Raw genomic sequence first — 6,494 nt, 5'->3', positions numbered from 1 at the left:
TTTGGCCTAAATTCTATATATCCAGTGCAGAAAGGTGCAAGTGGACTGTCTTGGCCCTCTGGACGCATCCAAACGGAGACGAAAGTTAGAGTAATGAGAGCAAAATGATATACATTTCTGTTCATTTCCAGCTGATATGTAAGTTTTTGGGAGTCGTTCGAGAGAGAAGAAATTTGTGTCGTAAAGTAATCGCGACTCGGAAGGAAGTAAGGCAGGAAGAAACGAAGGAAGGAAGGGAGGAGGACGTCTCCTTGCGAAAGGACATGAAAGGAGAGCCGTTTCAAAGGGAAGGAAGGGTCGTCGTGTCCATGAGGGCGAGAGTTATGAGGGCAAAACCTTTAGAATATGAGGAGCTCTTTCTCCGCCAGCGTCCTTCAGGACTTCAGTTTATTTCGCTGTAACAAAAAAAATACAAGTTTCTTCGGCGCAATCGAGTTTTCTGTACAGCGTATAATGCTGTATGAAACTCTCAGCCACGGCCCATGAAACTCTCAGCTGGCGTGGTGGCCTGTGTTGTTGCGTGCCAGATGCACGACTATGGTTAATTTTAACCTTGCTTAAAACAATAAAAAATGCACCGGTTTCTTCGGCGCAATCAAGTTGTCTGTACAGCATATAATGCTGTATGAAACTCTCAGCCACGGCCCATGAAACTTTCACCCGGCCGAGGTGGCCTGTGTTGTTGCGGTGTCAGACGCACGATTTTGGCCAACTCTAACCGTAAATAAAATAAAACTACTGAGGCTAGAGGGCTGCAATTTGTAATGTTTGATGATTGGAGGATGGATAATCGGCATACCAGTTTGCAGCCCTCTAGCCTCAGTAGTTTTTAAGATCTGAAGGCGGACAGAAAAAGTGCGGACGGACAAACAAAGCCATCTCAATAGTTTTCTTTTATCGGAAACTAAAAAAGAACACATCTGCAAGTTTATGTTCCTGTGAGACGGAGAAGGACGGTTATAGATTATCATGGGTGTCATAGACGCGTTTCATACAGGTGTCATCGACATAAACTTTGTGCATGAATAGAAAAACGAACTGTGAGCCACCGATAATTACTTTCGTCTAGTTCATTTCGTCCGTTGTATAAGAGGAAGTATAAATAAGGAATATCTATTAATGATGGCCTGTAAGTGTGGTAAGGTGTTAGAGACAGACAGACAGACAAAATGAGAGAGAGCGACACACACACACAGTAAAAGAGAGAGAGAGAAAGAGAGAAAGTCAGGCGGACAGACAGACAGACAGGGGAACGGAATAAGTTACACAGAGAGACAGACAGACAGACAATAAGAGAGAGAGAGCGACACACACACACACACACACAAAGTGAGAGACAGACAGACAGACAGAGAGAGAGAGAGAGAGAGAGAGAGAGAGAGAGAGAGAGAGAGAGAAATTCTTCTTGGAGCTCCTAATCCGATATAAATTTCGTCACTTAATTGTGGCACCACAAACCTCACCTTCCGGTCCAATTCCCTTCCCTGGTCTTCAGACAAATCAGATTTTCCCCTGCCTTGGCCGACGAGGAAAGGTTTCATAAATACAGAGATTCCCGAAATATAAGTTTCCTTGATTATCAGTGGCCTCATAGGAGATATTTAACGTCAGCTTTTATCGAGAATTGTTGTTGGTATTGATATATAATAAGTGAGATTGCATAAGGAACAGTGCCCGCATACGAAAACAAGTAAAAAATGCGCCGAAGTTTCTCCGGCGCAAGCTAGTTTTCTGTATAGCCGCTACAGAGTATAACCAAGGCCACCGAAAATGGATCTATCTTTCGGTGGTCTCGGTATGATGTTGTATGAGCCGCTACCCATGAAACCCTCAGCCGGCCGTGGTGGCCTGTGTTTTTGCTTTGCCAGAAGTATGATTATGGCTAACTTTAACCTTAAATATAATAAAAACTACTGGGGCTAGAGGGCTGCAATTTGGTATGTTTGATGATTGGAGGGTGGATGATCAACATACCAATTTGCAGCCCTCGAGCCTCAGTAGTATTTAAGATCTGAGAGCGGACAGAAAAAGTGCTGACAGAAGAAAGTGCGGACGGACAAAGCCTGTACAATAGTTTCCTTTTAAAGAAAAAAAAAATAGAATGACGTTTTAGAATTGCTTATAACCTAAAGATCGCGATAAAAAAAATCTTTAATTTTGTGCAGTGAGTGCAGTTTGAATTTTTGCCCAATAAGGAACACGAATACGAGGATAATCCCTTAAACCATCATCCGCAACAAATTAAAAATTGCGCGGCCGTTTAAAATAACATTCGGTGGTCGTTCCCCGCCATTCGCACGAAATGGCCTTTCACACCTCCGCTATTTCCATACGGAAAGGCCAAACGAACCACTAGAAAAATAAAATGAAACGAGTAGAGGGAACAAAAGCGACAAACGAATTGTAATATTTGGTCCGATTTAACCATTCCGAGCGAAGCAAAAAACGTCCTGGATTTGGAAATCAGATGCAGCGCGGAAAATGAGAGACAGAGGTGCATTTCTTTATTTTACCTTTCCTTTCTTTCCTCCTTCCATGTTGTTTCCCGTTTTCGTCTGTTTTTTATCTCTCTCTCTCCCTCTCTCTCTCTCTATCTCTCTCTCTCTCTCTCTCTCTATATATATATATATATGTATATATATATATATATATATATATATATATATATATATATATATATATATATATATATATATATATATATATATATATATTACATTCATATATATTTATATTTATCCCTCTCTTAGATTCTTTATCTCTCTATATATAAAAAACATATATATATATATATATATATATATATATATATATATATATATATATATATATATATATATATTCAAGTCAAGCTACAAACGTCCTTTAATATCAATTCACTCTACCTCGATGTACAGTAATATATTTTCATATATGTTACAACGAAGAATTTTTATGCATCGTGATAATAAGTCCACCGTCCCGTGGGATCGAACCAGCGACGGACGGGGAATCAGGAACCGAAGTGACACACTAACCAGTCGGCCACAAATCACGGTATAAATGAATACCATCTCCCGATCAACCCACCCGTCGAACTCAGGTGTTTTGCGTTTGGATACGATATCCACCCACCTCAGCATGTTGGCCGTGATGGTTCTCGTTTGTCGCACGTAGCCGTATTATGACTATTTATCACATCACCGTGATTCATATCCAATCACTTCTTTGGCTACAAACGTCTAAAAAAAATTCCCTTCGGTAACATATATGAAAATATATTACCTGAATTTAAAGTTTTATGGATATTAAAGGACGTTTTTTATTTTCTGATTGTATATGAATCACGGTGATGTGATAAATAGTCATAATACGGCTACGTGCGACAAACGCACTACACGGCCAACATGGCTGAGGTGGTGGATATCGTCTCAAACGCAAAACACCTGAGTTCGACGGGTGGGCTGATGGGAGATGGTATTCATTTATACCTCTCTTGTGGCCGACTGGTTAGTGTGTCACTGTAAGTCCTGATTCCCCCGTCCGTCGCTGGTTCGATCCCACGGGACGGTGGACTTATTATCACCTAAAAAAAAATTCCCCTTCGGTAACATATATGAAAATATATTACTTCCGAGGTAGAGTGAATTGGATATTAAAGGACGTTTGTAGCTTTCTGATTGTATATGAATCACGGTGATGTGATAAATAGTCATAATACGGCTACGTGCGACAAACGCACTACACGGCCAACATGGCTGAGGTGGGTGGATATCGTCTCCAAACGCAAAACACCTGAGTTCGACGGGTGGGCTGATGGGAGATGGTATTCATTTATACCTCTCTTGTGGCCGACTGGTTAGTGTGTCACTGTAAAGTCCTGATTCCCCGTCCGTCGCTGGTTCGATCCCACGGGACGGTGGACTTATTATCACCTAAAAAAATTCCCCTTCGGTAACATATATGAAAATATATTACTTCCGAGGTAGAGTGAATTGGATATTAAAGGACGTTTGTAGCTTTCTGATTGTATATGAATCACGGTGATGTGATAAATAGTCATAATACGGCTACGTGCGACAAACGCACTACACGGCCAACATGGCAGAGGTGGGTGGATATCGTCTCCAAACGCAAAACACCTGAGTTCGACGGGTGGGCTGATGGGAGATGGTATTCATTTATACCTCTCTTGTGGCCGACTGGTTAGTGTGTCACTGTAAGTCCTGATTCCCCGTCCGTCGCTGGTTCGATCCACGGGACGGTGGACTTAATATCACCTAAAAAATTCCCCTTCGGTAACATATATGAAAATATATTACTTCCGGGGTAGAGTGAATTGGATATTAAAGGACGTTTGTAGCTTTCTGATTGTATATGAATCACGGTGATGTGATAAATAGTCATAATATGGCTACGTGCGACAAACGCACTACACGGCCAACATGGCTGAGGTGGGTGGATATCGTCTCCAAACGCAAAACACCTGAGTTCGACGGGTGGGCTGATGGGAGATGGTATTCATTTATACCTCTCTTGTGGCCGACTGGTTAGTGTGTCACTGTAAGTCCTGATTCCCCCGTCCGTCGCTGGTTCGATCCCACGGGACGGTGGACTTATTATCACCTAAAAAAATTCCCCTTCGGTAACATATATGAAAATATATTACTTCCGAGGTAGAGTGAATTGGATATTAAAGGACGTTTGTAGCTTTCTGATTGTATATGAATCACGGTGATGTGATAAATAGTCATAATACGGCTACGTGCGACAAACGCACTACACGGCCAACATGGCAGAGGTGGGTGGATATCGTCTCCAAACGCAAAACACCTGAGTTCGACGGGTGGGCTGATGGGAGATGGTATTCATTTATACCTCTCTTGTGGCCGACTGGTTAGTGTCACTGTAAGTCTGATTCCCCCGTCCGTCGCTGGTTCGATCCCACGGGACGGTGGACTTATTATCACCTAAAAAAAAAAATTCCCTTCGGTAACATATATGAAAATATATTACTTCCGGTAGAGTGAATTGGATATTAAAGGACGTTTGTAGCTTTCTGATTGTATATGAATCACGGTGATGTGATAAATAGTCATAATACGGCTACGTGCGACAAACGCACTACGGCCAACATGGCTGAGGTGGGTGGATATCGTCTCAAACGCAAAACACCTGAGTTCGACGGGTGGGCTGATGGAGATGGTATTCATTTATACCTCTCTTGTGGCCGACTGGTTAGTGTGTCACTGTAAGTCCTGATTCCCCCCGTCCGTCGCGGTTCGATCCCACGGGACGGTGGACTTATTATCACCTAACCACTTCAGTAACATATATGAAATATATTACTTCCGAGTGAAGTGAATTGGATATTAAAGGACGTTTGTAGCTTTCTGATTGTATATGAATCACGGTGATGTGATAAATAGTCATATATATATATATATATATATATACATATATATTAAATAAGAGAGAGAGAAAGAGAGTCAGATTTCTATCATCTGCGTCTATCATATACGAGCGTTCTACTCTGTAGCAACTCACTTAGGCAACTAACGTCTCTGTGTCTCATCTGGAACTGTGCGGATATTAAAAATAATAACGATGCAAAAGACCAGATTAAACAACTGAAAAGAATTTAAGACAAAAAAAAAATATATAATTATTAAAGGAACAATCTCCCTCAGTCCAAGGCGTTTTGAAATGACCGAAGGCACTGGCTTCAGCTGAAACACCCACGTAAGGTGGGGTAGTCCGTCAGTGCACCTGATGCGGTGCACTGTAGGCATTCATTCCTTTTACTGTACCTCCTTTCTTATTCTCTTTCTTCCATCTTACTTTCCACCCTTTCCTAACAGTTGGTTCATAGTGCAACTGCGAGGTTTTCCTCTTGTTACACCTTTCAAAACTTTTACCATCAATTTCAGTTTCAGCTCCGAATGACCTCACAGGTGCCAGTGCCTGGCCTTTGGCCTAAATTCTATATTCAATTCAATCCAGCTGAAACACGACAAATATTATTTTACAGATATCCTTAATTTTTTTTTTTCCTCGCCCCTGAAAACCTTCCCTGCATCGATGGTGCATTTGCGCGCTTTGCAATTCAAATGAGACCATTTTGTTTACACGGCCGCTAAGCCCTTCTCAGCGTTCTCTCCCTCTGTTTACACGATGCCTTTTCGTCCCTTCCCCGGTATTATTTTGATATGGTGCGATGCACATCGGTGCAAACACCCAATCCGGTTCTGAGTCGATGATGCGATGCTCGTCTGTTTTGCAAAGGATGCCGCACCATTTTGTAGGACCTTTTTTTTTTTTTTTGCTGTAGTCTGTCTGGTGACGATATTTATTGGCGCAGATGTTCACTTTTAGTTTTCTGTAAAAGAAAACTAATGTGCCGGCTTTGTCTGTCCGTCCGCACTTTTTTCTGTCCGCACTTTTTATGTCCGCCTTCAGATCTTAAAAACTACTGAGGCTAGAGGGCTGCAAATTGGTAGGTTGATCATCCACCC

This window comes from Macrobrachium rosenbergii, chromosome 9, assembly GCF_040412425.1.
Source record: "Macrobrachium rosenbergii isolate ZJJX-2024 chromosome 9, ASM4041242v1, whole genome shotgun sequence".
In the NCBI taxonomy this organism is placed as follows: domain Eukaryota; kingdom Metazoa; phylum Arthropoda; class Malacostraca; order Decapoda; family Palaemonidae; genus Macrobrachium; species Macrobrachium rosenbergii.
This window is presented reverse-complemented; position numbering follows the sequence as displayed.